At 38.8% G+C, this 14,346-nt stretch overlaps 1 protein-coding gene across 6 annotated transcripts in view; it reads left to right on the top strand.

Annotated features, from left to right (window-relative positions):
* The window catches only part of LOC114697940 (WD repeat containing planar cell polarity effector), a 302,933-nt gene that overhangs the window by 62,138 nt on the left and 226,449 nt on the right, over positions 1-14,346 (top strand). The window contains exon 2 of one of the 6 annotated variants that reach the window (XM_028876331.2): positions 7,513-7,624. The exons of the other annotated variants lie outside the window; for them this stretch is intronic. The gene's annotated coding sequence lies outside the window, so the exon portion shown is untranslated. The remainder of the gene's footprint in view (positions 1-7,512; positions 7,625-14,346) is intronic. 6 annotated transcript variants of the gene reach the window in all.

The raw sequence follows: 14,346 nt of genomic DNA, 5'->3' as shown, positions 1-14,346 counted from the left end.
ACAAGTATATCAAGTGAAGACTTTGTAAGTAATTGGTTGAGAGGTACTGGGGTCATAAACTACAGTGAAAATAGTAAGTATGGAGAGAACTAGATGAGCCTGGAAAATAATCAACAACCACAACAAGGTTGTTGATTGACTGCATGTGGAGGTTTGTAGAGAAGCTAGTACTGAAAGTAACACTGGCATTGTGGTTTAGGTGACTAAGTACTGGGTCTTGTATTCATTGTGCTTGCCTCTGTTCTCCCACCAACTCAGCTGGAGACATCGCTTCATTAGAGAGAAAGCAAATTATCAGCATTGTCTCATTTTCTTCTCAAGTTCACATTAAAAAATGATTCAGGGGCTGGAGAGATGGCTCAGTGGTTAAGGGCACTGTCTGCTCTTCCAGAGGAACCGGGTTCAATTCCCAGCACCCATATGGCAGCTCATAATTATCTGTAACTTCACACAGACATACATGCAGAAAAACATGAATACACATGAAATAAATAAATTATATTAAAAAAACGATTCATCCGAGGTTTTAACCTGCTTTTTAAAGTACCAGGTTAGCCTGCCTATTTCATGGATGCTGGTAGGAAACATGAGAGCCCTAATCAGAGGTGAAGGGCACATGTTACATTAATGGAGAAGCTGAGGAATCGGAATGTTTGCATGGATTCTCTGGACTTCAGCATCTGAGTGACAGGGACGAGGACCAAATGACACAGCACATGCAGTGGTTTGTACTCCTAGAGAGGACGCTCAGAGGAACAGGTCACACCGGACAGTGTGTGCTTGCAGGACTAATTGAAAGGAGAAGAAGCAGTGCCTTGCTTACAGGAAAGTGGGAGATTGTTAGGGATCCATTCCCCAACACCTCAAAACATAATCTTCATCTTTCCTTTGCTTCCATTAGGAGGATCAAGTTGAAGTTACTTCTTTTTGTGTCTGGTACTCCAGCTTTATGTATGTTATCCTTTCTTGCTTTTTTGGAATCTTGGATCATTGGCTGTCTTCAATCCCCAAATCTCCAGTCATGGAATATTGGTTAATATTACATAGTGGGTTCTTTTGGCATCCCTGATAAAATTCAAATATTCAAGACAAATCAACAAAGATATAATGAAGACATGGTATTAAAACAAAAAACTTGGGTGAGGCTCATGCTGTTAATCTCATTGGGTGAGAATAAGACCACTACCACAAATTTTGAGCCAAATATGAAGCAAGCTTTATTAAATACTGGCTAGGTCCATATTTGAGATTGCCAGACTATGGGCCCTAATTATATTAGTCAGAGGCTTATAAAGGCAAAACCCACAAGGCTGTGTACTTCCTGCCTTTGTCCAATCAGGAGCAAGATTATTTCCTGACATACTTCCTGTCTATGTACCGCCTGCCTTTGTGTGATCAAACACATCCTGTACACTTGGGACAACCAAACTTGTTTACACAAGTGAAGACATGTGGCTTGTTATCTTACATTCGCAACAGCCCTCAGCATTCCAGGAAGTTATCTGTCCTTGGGCAAGTGGGGCTCACAGGTTAGAGGCATTTCTGTTTTATAGACATCTTAAGCATAGTTTAAACTTAAAATATAACTTTAGCCCTCTCATTCCCCTCTTGAGTCAAACCCTTGACTCTATGGTGGGTACCTGTTTATATTGGGATCTAATAACTATCATTTTAATGGCACTCAGATAAGGATTTATATATCTAGTTAAGGCATTGATGATGCAAGGGCCAATAGTAATTAGTAGAAAAAAAAGGGCCAAAGGCCCTGTGGTAGCTGACATCAGAGTTACTATCTAGGAGGAGCCCAAAAATGAGAATGGGGACCAGTCATTTATTTCATCTCAGGTTCCCATTTTTACCATTTTTTTTTAGTACAGCCAGATTATCTCTAATTATTCCTGAGTAGTTTGTCTAGAAATAATACTTTTCTCTTAAAGCCACAGAGTAACCTCTTTGTTCTACATAGAGCAGTCAAGTGCCCTATCATATTGTAGAACTATTTCAACTAAATCTACCTGTTGATAGATCTTGGTCTTTTTGGTTTTAACAAGTACCCACTGGCCTACTAGGAAAGGTAGTTAGTACCTATAATACCTTTCCTAGTAGACTAGTAGGTACTATAGGTAGCTATTCTATCTCTTTTGCCATGGAGTTTCCTTTTGAACTAACACTCCCGCCTTTTGTAGAGGATAAGGGGTCACATACCCTCTTCTGTAACTACTTGCTGCTGAAATTAGGACATTGTTGTCGGGGCTCTGGGAGGGAATTCAAGCAATGGGGTGTTCATCAGAAACATCTGGTTAGCTGACCCAGCTGAAGAGACAGAGAGCAGTCATTGGCTGGACATCAGCTTTCAGCAAGTCCAGGGCTTGCAGCTGTTTGGAGCAGTTTGCAGTGTGAAGCTGATTTCTGAATGGTATCTGTCAGCCAAGTGGAAATCTGCTAGGACAGATATAGACTAGGGACAGAAGTTAAAGTTTAGGAACTTGAAGGAAAATCTTACATTTGGAGCTTTCAGGCCCATATTCATGGTAATTAGAAGAGGGGATGAGTTCCAAGACTAGGGGTGGGAGAGAGAGAGAGAGAGAGAGAGAGAGAGAGAGAGAGAGAGAGAGAGAGAGAGAGAGAGAGAGAGAGAGAGATCCTATCCTCAGGAACAGGCAGGTGGGGAAATTTAGGCTGCACTTATCTCAGTCTATTTGACCTGTTAGAGGGGGATCTGAGTCTTACAACTCCCTTGACTCTTTGAAGCTCACATGAATTTCTTAGTTTACAAAAAGAGATAAAAATTTTATATATGTTAGCATTTACCATTGTTTGTAATGAAATCCATTACAAATTGTTGTACTGAAATCCACATTGTAGAAAAAAACAGCTAACAGTTATCTGTGAAGCTGTTAGAATAGATTCATGTTATTGAATCATAGCAACAAAGCTATAGCTTTGGGTTAAAAAGCATGAGCATTTTTTTCTCTGTCCAGAGAGTTTTATCTATCTATCTAGATAGATAGATAGATAGATAGATAGATAGATAGATAGATTGGACAGAGATGATTTTAGCCTGATGAGAAGCAACTTTAAGTGCATACTTAGATGACAACCAAAGGAAATTTAAAATCTTGAGCTTGTGACTAATAATAGTAGTCACTGCTCTACCAGCATATCAGAACTCCACTGATCAATGTTAAAACTCTGAACTTTTGAAAGTCTCATATAACAATAGCATAGAAGGGGAAAGAAACCTGAAACTTTGTTACCTTAAATCATTTTCTTATACCTTTGTAACTTTGACCTACACATTTTAAAACACTTTCTTGGGCTCAGAACTTACTTAAGCTTTCACATCCTCAGACCTTTGCATACCTTAGAACACTTTCTTAGACCCTTAGAACTTTTATAAACTTTAGTTGATTACAGAATGCAGTCACTGCAAAGCAAATTCTTTTAAAGAAAGGAACAGTAAAAAATTACATCTGAAACATTTTTATCCTTTAATATGAAGCCTATTAGCAAGGCAAACCTGTCTGTCTTTCTCAGCAGGAGACCTAGTAGTTCTAGAAAAAGCAAGACCTGATTTTACATATGAAATGAACAAGGTAGCTGCAGCCTTGGGGAAAGAGCTGGTTGACTGCTGCTGTTAGAATGACAAAAGTTACAGTTAGCCTAGCCATCAATGCCATCAGAGATCTGAGAAGGATAAATTATAGCAGGAAGAATAAGCCAAATGGTCTGTGTATCAATTAAAATGACAGAGACTTACCTACTATCTAGATGTTTACCCTAGGCTCCCATGGTCTTGATGGCTTAGTTGGAGGCAGAGTCCTCAGGGCAGTGTCAGTCTCCGGCCACTGGGTCCAAATTATTTGACAGACTTTCTTGTGGAGGAGGAACTTGGGGGACTGGCCTACCTTGTCTAGGCAAAGTGGGGCAATCAACTCTGCAGTATCCTGCTTGTACCCATTTTGGCAGCATCCTGGCAGCAGGCAAGGCATTGGGGCAATTTTTTCCCCAATGGTTAGTGTCACCACAATCTAGGTCTGTGTCCCATCTGTCTTCTTTGGAGACCTTAGGGTCACATCTACATGTTGGCATTTCTGTCTATTACGGGAAGCTTTTTCCATTAAACATTTTAAATGTTGTATTCAGCAGATCTCTGAAGAGTTTCAGGACCATAATCTATCAGGTATACCTGATTTTAGGCTTAACCTTGAAAACACATACAGGAGGCTAAACAAAGCTTGTTATTGTAAATGAATTACACTTGAACTTAGCAAGGCTCCAAGCATAGTTCTGAGAAGATTAAAGAAGTCACCATTAACTTACATGTCTTAATCATCCTTAACAATGTACAATAAATAAGTTCTATATAAGTTCTAAATAAGTTCTATAGCAGGTAACTGCTACACTTGCTTATGACATTGAAGTACATGCCACTGGGGTGTGGCCGCTTGGGACCCTTAAGACCTGGGATGCACTATGTGGTACTCTCTTCACTCCCTCATGGTTTGGATGCTGGGACTGACCAGGCAGATCTTGGAAGAAAATCAGCATGGGACATAGCTTGGCTTTCCCGAACCCTAAGATAAATACCTGTGCTGTAGTGAGTTACCCCCTAATAAATTCTCTTGCTCATTACTCTGTGGATTTCTCACATTATAAGTACCTCTTTTTACTTTAAGAGGGAAGAAACAGGGCAAAACTATATCTAGACAATGCAAAACCAAACTCCAACAGTGTAACAACTTAATGCTCAATATCTATCTGAGAATCACTCACAATCCTCTGGGCTTCCCCAAGGGGCCTGGGTCTCCTTTCTGGCCCTGTCCTTGGCAGCATATACAGACAGTCTTCTAGGCTCCAATCAGCTCTTTTTCATTGAGGCTGTTGTTTCTGGTGGCCATCATATGGTACCAGCATCTCCCAAACTGCTGGGGTCCCTCTCTTGGGCTCTCTTTAGGAACTCCAGTGCTGCCACATAGTACCAAGACTCAGCTGATCTCCATGACCCCTTCATGTCTTTTAAACCAATACCACCTGGATGGCTCTTACATTACAATGTTTGGCTGCCAGCACAGGGTACATTTTTATGTATAAACACATGGAGGTTCAGTTTCAATACCTTATTATATAAGCATTGTTCTTATCTTTCATAAACTTTGTTTTTATGCCTTTGTTTTCAGGACAAACATTATCATACAAAAATCCATCCTAATCCAAAATATCTTGGACACCTGGTGTTGCCTCCTTAGTTGGTTTATACCATGTGGTTCCTTTAATCAAGATGGTGTTGAAGTCACATGGCACCCACCTTCTCCAACCCTAGCAAAGGTCCCTGCCAGTCACCTGGCTGCCTCCATCCAGATGAGTGACAGTGGCTAAGGTAGCATCATGCCACACAAATCCTTAATCTATGTATAGATTTTTAATTATCAATGCCCTGTGTTATGAGTTTTAAGTTAACATTTTTTTTGTTACTCAATAAACTTACAAATCTTGAGGTACAAAAAGTTCACATAATAGTCTTATAAATCTTGAGATAAGATTTATATCTTAGCAAAAGTTTTAGACAGTTAAATGAAGCCAATAATCTAACTTTTGTGTGTGTGTGTCTATTTTACTTTGATCTTGTTTCCCTTTCACAAAATTGGGTGGACCACCTGACACAGGCCAGTTGGAAGTTAAACAAGCATGCTTGGGTCTAGAGGAGGGAGAACCATAAACTCCAAAGCCAAATTTTCAATATAATAGAACAGTATAAAACAACTTTAATTTTATCAACACCCCAAAGACATTTGAAATTCCTGATTACCTGAATCCAGTGACTAGAAAGCTCGGAGTAAATTCTGAGCCCTGACAATCAAAGCAGCCATGGCAAGTGGCATTAGCTGTGGTGGCTGGTGCCTGCCAGTGGCAGAGATAGTAAAACCAAAACCAATAAACACAAAACACAGAAAGCTTACACACTCAAAGGAGACCAGTCAGAAACAAAATATATGGTGGCCACCATCATTTGAACACACCAGAAACCACAGACCCATTTACACACACACACACACACACACACACACACACACACACACACACACACCAGACAGACAAAACTTTCTAAATAACCAGTACTAGGTAGGTGGGAGGGTGGTCTTGCTTTTTTCCTGGGTCCCATTGAACTCTTCTACATCCCAGATCAGGATCCCTCAGAACAAAACCAGATACCACAGAAAATTACTATGATTTACCAGGGGAAAACTCGTAGATCAGTGGTTCTCAACCTTCCTAATGCTGTGACCCTTTAATACAGCTCCTCATGTTGTGGTGACCCCCAACCATAAAATTACTTTCATTGCTACTTCATAACTGTAACTTTGTTATTGTTATAAATACTAATGTAAATATCTGATCTGCAGTATATATTTTCATTGTTTCAAATTGAACATAAATATAGTGATTAATCACAAAACAATATGTAATTATATATTTTTATTTGTTTGAATAGACTTAATTGACCTATAAGGAGTGGTACTATTTGGGGGTATGGCCTTGTTAAAGTAGGTGTGTTCTTGTTGGAGGAAGTGTGTCACGGTGGGGGCAAGCCTTGAGGTCCAGTTCACTTCCTGTTGCCTGTGGAGGATCAAGATATAGAGCACTTTTAGCTCCTTCTCCAGCACTATGTCTGCCTGCATGCTGTCATGCTTCCTGCCATGAAGATATGAACTAAATCTCTGAAGTGTAAGCCAGCCCCAATTAAATGTTTTCCTTTATAAGCATTGCCATGATCGTGGTGTCTCTTCACAGCATTAGAAACCCTAACTAAGACAATATTGTGAAATATTTATTTCTAATTACTAATAAATGAAATTTTGTCGTGAAGCATGGTGTAGCACGGGTAACAGTCTTAATGTAACAACAGTAAATTTCATTGCTATATTTTGCAGCAGTATGCATAAAAAGCCAACCTCAGTTGGAAGGTTGAGATTGCTTCTTTCTCATCAGATCAGAAATTCTTGGGGCAGTCTTTGCAAGTGCACAGTGAAGATCCTCTTCCATAACAAGTCTACCTCTGTATTTAGACTTGATAACCGAGCTGGAAAACCCTGTTTCACAAAGATGTTGTTGGAAATGGCAGAAGGACAGCACAGTCTCAGACAGAAGAGATATGACTGCAAACCCTTGATCCAGAATTCTGTAATGACACCGTGGAGACATCAGTTCTCACGGCATTGCTGCCCATGCGCTCAATGACCTCCTCTTGTGCTGTCTCGGGAACACCTTCAGCTTTGACTTCGAATGGGCTTCTGGCAAGTGCAAATGGGGTGTCAGGTAGATTTTGGAAAATATGGTGAAATTTCATCTGTAAGCATGTGCAAGGGGTCTTTCACAGAAGCTATCATCATAATCCTTTGGTGTGGTTCACTGTCATGTTCCTCAAAGAAAGCAGACAAGGTAGGCAATGTGTAAATTTATTTTCATCCAGTTTTTTTCTTTTCTTTCCTTTTTTTTTTTTTTTTTTTCCAGAGCTGAAGTTTCATTTGGAATGATTGTATCTTTTCAGACAAATGGAGGCATGTTTCATTTGGTCCCAGCAGTGTAAATTTAACTTATTCAAGATGGTAAAGATGTCCACCAAGTAAGCTATTTTCTGCAATTTACTTTTATTGCTGAAAAGTGTTTCAAACTGTCGTCTTGCTTTCTAATTAAAAAATGTTTTGAGTCCATCATGAAACTCAAAAACATGTTTAAAAACTCTTCCTCTGGACAACCATCTCACTTCAGTATGAAATAGCAGAGCTTTGGTGCATCTGAATGCATAGTTGGCAATAGAGCTTACTGTTTAAAGTGCTCACCTTCACAAAATCGACTCAACTAATGACACTTTTCTTTACTTCTTGTAACTCATGTGGCATTGTCTTCATTGTTAATATTTGCTGATGAATCATACACTGAGCTCTGATGACTTTTGGTGACTTGTTCAGTACCAAAGGTTGAAATCCAGATCGATATCCCAGGGTAGCTGGAGTACCATCTGTGCAAACACCACAAACCTTTTCTCACGAGATCTTCCGCTCTTTCAGAAATGAACCAACCGTGTCAAATTTATCATGTGCAGTAGTTGTTTCAAGAGGTTTGCAAAGAGGAAATTCATCTTTAAAGTCTTTATCATCGATATCCCTCACATACACCAGTAACTGAACAGTTTGCAAGTCTGTAGATTTGTCAAGCTGGATACTAAGTATTGGAAGTGGAGCAGATTTAATTTCCTGGGTTACCTGATTGAGAATATCAGCAGACATGCCATCTATTCTTCTGCAGACAGTGTCGTTAGATAAGGAAACTGCACTCAATTGTGTAACAAATTTGTCTCTGATCAAAACTTGCACTTGTCTTTGGCTGCTGGCAACAGTAATTCCTCAGCAGAGGTGTGAGGTTTCATAGTCCTGGTGATTCTGAGTGCCACCATATATGAAGCTTCAACAGCTGCTATGTTTTGTTTGTGGTACTTTCTACCAGTGTCAAGTCTGGCTTTCTTCTAACATAGTTGGTGTCCTTGCCAGCAAGAGCTCAGATGCTTGCTGTCAAAATGGCATTTTAGTTTGTTCAGCTTCATTGATTTGGCTGATAGAACTTCACAACAAATAACACATTGCGGTTTCCCAATTTCTGCTGTAATAGGTAAATATCCTTACTATCTTAATGTTCTTCTCTATATGATCCACTATCATGGGATGGTTTTCTAATGAAAATAATATGTAACAATAACTTTAGTAATACAAAAGATGATATATAGCATAGTTCAGTCAATACAGTTTTTTTAAAAAAAAACATACCTGTTACTATCACAAAGGGGCAGCATTCACATCAACCACAGCTTAATATAAAAAGACCTATAAGCATCCAGATTAATTTCCCATTGTACAGATTTTTTCATAGTAGTTGATGATTTTACAGTACATGGTTTTACATTTACCCAGTAATTGTAATTCATAAAGTGTCATTTTACTTCCAATACTACTGTTTTCAACACAGTAGCTGCTTTCTACACTTGTGTGACTGGTCTGAATAAGTAAATTATGGAGCTAGCCCTGTCATATACAATTGTATTTGTTCAGGGCATCTGTGATGGGGTTTGTGTGATGATGTCATCATGCTATGACTCATATGTGGGCATATCTGCATGTGAGCAGACCCTCCTGGAGATAGATAGAGGAGAAATATGTGTTTTCTGATGGTCTTAGGTTACCCCTGTGAATGAGTCATGTGAGTCCCAAAGAGGTCATGACCCATAACTTGAGAACTGCAGCCATAGGTGCTTGCTACTTTTCTCAGCTTGGCAGTTCACTCTGGTAGTCCACAAAACAGAAAGCATGCCTTGGAGCCTTGGAATGTCTGAAGGTGTGCACCTCCAGAGGTGGCCCCTCGGTCATGGAATCCTGGGTGAAGTCCGGCTTTAGGATTGGGTAGGTGGTTTGATCTCTCTGGGACCTCCAGAAAAATGTTAATCCCACCAGGCAAGAATAAGGCCACTACCACAATTAGTGAGACAAATATGAAGCAAGCTTTATTGAATACTTGCTAGGACAATGTACATTGGCCAGGTCTGTACCCAGGATTCCCAGAATATGGTACTGAATTACATTAGTCAGAGGCTTATAAAGGCAAACCCCACAAGGCTATGTATTTCCTGCCTTTGTCCAATCAGGGGCAGGATTACATCCTGATGTACTTCCTGCTTATGTACCTCCTACCTACCTGTGCTCAAACACATCCTGTACAGTTGGGACAACCAAGCTTGTTTACAGAAGTGAAGACATGTGGCTTGTTCTCTTATATCAACAACAGCTTCCAGCAATTCAGGAGGTCATCTGTCCTTGGGCAAATGGGGCTCACAGGTTAGAGGCGTTTTTGTTTTATAGACATCTTAAGCACAGTAATTAAAACTTACAACATAACTTTAGCCCTTACAATGCTTATGGTTGCAGCACCAGGAGGTGGAGGCAGGAAAATGAAAGAATTCAAGACCATTCTTTGCTATGGAGTGAGTTTGAGGACAGCATAGCCTACCTGAGACTCTGTTATGAACAAACAAGCAGATACTAGAATAAAAAAACTTTTGAATATTGTAGTGGGAAGTTTCTCCAGTCCTGCCTTGCCCAGCTATCCGGATCAATCTCTCCCATAGTCCCGCAGCTGCTTATAAAATAATTACACAGAGGCTTATATTAATTACCAACTGTATGATCTATGGCTTCAGCTTCTTGCTAGCTAGTTCTTTCATCTTAAATTAACCCATTCCTATTAATCTATGTATTGCCATGTGACTGTGGCATTACTGGTCTTCTGGCATCTTATTGCACCTTCAGCAGTGGGCTTGTGTCTCTCCCCATCCACCTTTCTCTTTCCTGTATCTTTGCTTGGATTTCTCACCTGCCTCTAAGCTGCCGTTCCATAGGCCAAAGCAGCATATTTATTAACCAATGCTACAACATATATTCACAACATACAGAAAGACATCTCACAGCACCTCCCCTTTTCTGTCTAATCAAAAAGGAAGGTTTTAACTTTAACATAGTAAAATTATATATAACAAAACAGATAGCAAGCAAGAGTTAAAGTTACAATATCTAGTCTATTTGTATTTGGCAAAATTAGAAAATATTCTATCATCTATTCTATTTTTTGAGTCTAAAGTTTTATATTTAACTTATCTCTTATCATGACTAAGGAAAATTATGACTATCTAGTTTTCAACTCCATCAAAGACCTCAGAAGGATATAATATTACCTAAATAAACAGGAAGTGTATTGTAAGTAACTTCCAAAATTATAGAAATGACAAAGACATCTGGCTGCCTGGACAGTCATCCAAAGTTCCTCTGCAATGTTGGGGCATCCATCTTCAGCATACTGGCCTAGAGTCTCTGGTAGACATTTTAGTGAAGCAGGAAATTTGAAGGATTGTCTCACCTATTGGCAGAGTTCATCAGTTATTTCTCCCTGTGTACTGCAGAATGTCTGGCAGTCTCTTCTATGAAGCAGGAACATGAAGGACCCTCTCACCTTGCTAAGTTTAGTGGTTACCTTCCTATGTGTCCTATATGTCCCGTTTATACAACATACTGTCAAGCAGTCCAGGAAAGAGCGGTTTCTTGCCCAAATGGCTAACTTTTGCCATAAAGAAAGCAAACTCCATAATGAGTTTCTTCAATGCACATCATCCTCTTTGAAGTAATTGGTGCTGTCAGGAGCAGATGTGTTTCATTGTCCAGAAAAGTCTTAAGTTTTTAAAACATTTTAAATGCCATATTCTGTAGATCTTTAAAGTATTTGAAGATTATCTACCTAATTGAAATATATCTATGTATACCTAGAAAACTTAACTAACATGACTGTAACTTTGATTATCATAAATGACTAATTATTCTGTATTTTTAATTGTATATTAAAATTTTAAATGAGTTGCATAAACATAATACCTTAAATAAGAATAGAAGTATATATACAGTATAACAAAATTAACTTCAAATTTGTATCAATAAACCAAAATCCATAGCAATTAAAACATTTTAAATAAGTTGTTGCTGTTTAAAAGTAGATTCAGTAATCTGTCATTTTATTCTATCATATCTATATCCCCTTTTCTTCTCTAGAAAGAAATTTCATTTATAATCAACCTCCTTTAAATAAAAATAAACATTTATAAACAATATTTTGAGAATTTGGGCGTAGCTTCTCATAATACTTCCTGCTGGTTGGGTGTGCTTGGCAGTCTTACGGGGATCCTGAGAAAATTAAGAATTATAGTTAATCTTGGCTGTAGTAGTCTGTGAGGCTATATCGACCTCAGGGGGTCTTGTTTGATCAACCATATTAGCCTGTAATCAATTCATAGGTTCTCATCTTCTGTGGAAACAAAACCAGAACCTCTTTTCCAAAGCAGCATGTCCTTAGACACAAAATTTGAAGTCAAGATACCTTTAAAATATACATATTGGTTTAACTGAGTAGTCTTTGCAATCAAATGTCTCTTTCTAGTTAAAAATCCCAAAGACAACACAATCCAGACTCTCTGTGTAATTTCCATCTTGGTTTTTTTTTTTTTTTCAAGACAGGGTTTCTCTGTGTAGTTTTGATGCCTGTCCTGGATCTCACTCTGCAGACTAGGCTGGCCTTGAACTCACAGAGCTCTGCCTGGCTCTGCCTCCTGAGTGCTGGGATTAAAGGAATGCACCACCACTGCCCGACATAATTTCCATCTTTACATGGCTTAACTTTTATATTACTTTTATTGTCTCTTTAAAGACCTTATTTTTTTTTTTTTTTTTTTTTTTTTTTTTTTTTTTTTTTTTTTTTTTTTTTTTTTTTTTTTTTTATTGTTCTGTAGCTTCTACTACTTGTACCAGCTGCTCGAACTCACAGAATCCCTGCTCTGCTCCCATGCTATTAAACGTGCCCCCCCCCAAGACTTATTTTTTAAACTATCTATTTCTTTATATAACTGCATATACTCCTTTTCCTCTTTCTTCCAAGTTTATATACATTTTTACACACACTGTAAACCATTTAGAGTTTTATTCCATCTGAATCTGTCTTATTGTGAATCTATAATTTCTCTGACCAAGAGAGATTTTAAATTGCTAAGCTGTGTGGCTAGGACCAACAAGGCAGCCTTGGCTGCTGACTCTGCCCATTTCGGCTTCCCAACATGATGGAGATACCCAAGAGAGTCACACTTACCTCGCCAACTCTGGGGTCCATGCTGCCACCAGGTATGTCTGTGTGAGTAAAAGCTAAAATCACCATGCAGTGTGCTGCACAGCTTGGAGACACCTTTGTGTACCGAGGCAGGAATCCACCATGTTGTGCTCAAGCCTGAATGCTGTGGCATTCCTGTACTGTGGCCCACATGAAAGACACAAGTAGGAAGCTGGTTTTGGCTCCATTATTGTGTGTTTAGAAGCTATTTTAAAGCTCTTTTAGGCGTTATGGAAATTGAAGAGCCCCCAAGTTGGTCCGGCCAGCTCAGTCAGTAGAGCATGAGACTCTAAATGTCAGGGTCATGGGTTTTTGCCCCATGTTGGGTGCCAAATGTAGTGGGAAGTTTCTCCAGCTTATTTATTAACCAATGGGAACAACATATATTCACGGTGTACAGAAAGACATCTCACAGCAGAATATATTTAAGGATACAGAAAGAAAGATTACTACCCCAATTTAAACATTACATAATGAATATGCATGTTGAAATATCACTCTCCCCATACATTTTTATAAAAAAATGATAAGAAATATTAAGTAAGCATCACAGAATGATGTGGCAAAGAGCAGGGTAGAGCTAGTTCATATTAAGTCATCAGAGAAAACTTAGGAAGAAATGCCTTTGGTAGAGAATTATTCCTGATAGCCACTCAAAGATCACAGAGGAGGTGCTTCCACAAAAAACAGCAAAATTTACAAAGTCTCTGAAGCACTCATGTGCCAGGTATTTGGGGGGAATGGAAAGAAGGGCCATGTTTCTGAAGAATACTGAAGGGGAAAATGATCTACCTAGGCATTAATGACTATATAATTCTTAATATTGGGTATATGATTAGTAGTTTCTTTCAACCTGAAAAGATACACTCTTCAGTTCTGTGCTATGACTTAATGTTTCTGCATTCTTCATTGTTTTTCAGAATCAGTCTGATTTCCAAATTTCTTCCTTCTTATGTTTATGCACTTAGGTATACTTCTTCTTTCCTTCTAAGTGATATATATACATACACACGTACAAACGAATGAGATACTTGTACATGCTAGGTAATAACTTCCCACTTAAACCAAGTCTCCATTTATTTTCTCCTTGATGTTGTTGTGTGTTTGTTTTTTGTCATAGTCTCTTTAACAATCTTAATTGAAAATAGATTTTTTTCCTCACATAATATATCCTATTACAGTTTCTCCTTCCTCTACTCCTCCTGTCCCCACCCCTCCCTTATGATCTGGATCCACATTTTCTGTCTCTCAGTAGAGAACAAACAGGTTTCTATGTGATGAGATAAAACAAAAGCACATTGGAATTGGATAAAATAAACAAGAGAAAAAGAGAAAGCACAAGAATCAGAGATTCATTCATTTACATACTCAGAAATCTCACAAAAACACTAATCTGGAAGCCATAAAATATACTCTGAGGATCCAGTGCAGACCCATGCAGGCCTTGTGCATGCTGCCACAGTCTCTCTGAGCTCACATGAGCTTTGATCATATTATTTTTGAGGGCTTTGTGTTCTTGGTGTCTTCCATCCCCTCTGGCTTTCTTTCTGACTTCACTTTTGCAGGGTTCCCTGAACCCAGAGGGGAGAAATTTGATGG

This window comes from Peromyscus leucopus, chromosome 10, assembly GCF_004664715.2.
Source record: "Peromyscus leucopus breed LL Stock chromosome 10, UCI_PerLeu_2.1, whole genome shotgun sequence".
Classification (NCBI taxonomy): domain Eukaryota; kingdom Metazoa; phylum Chordata; class Mammalia; order Rodentia; family Cricetidae; genus Peromyscus; species Peromyscus leucopus.
Note: the sequence above shows the minus strand (reverse complement) of the source record. Positions and strands in the feature narration are given on the sequence as shown.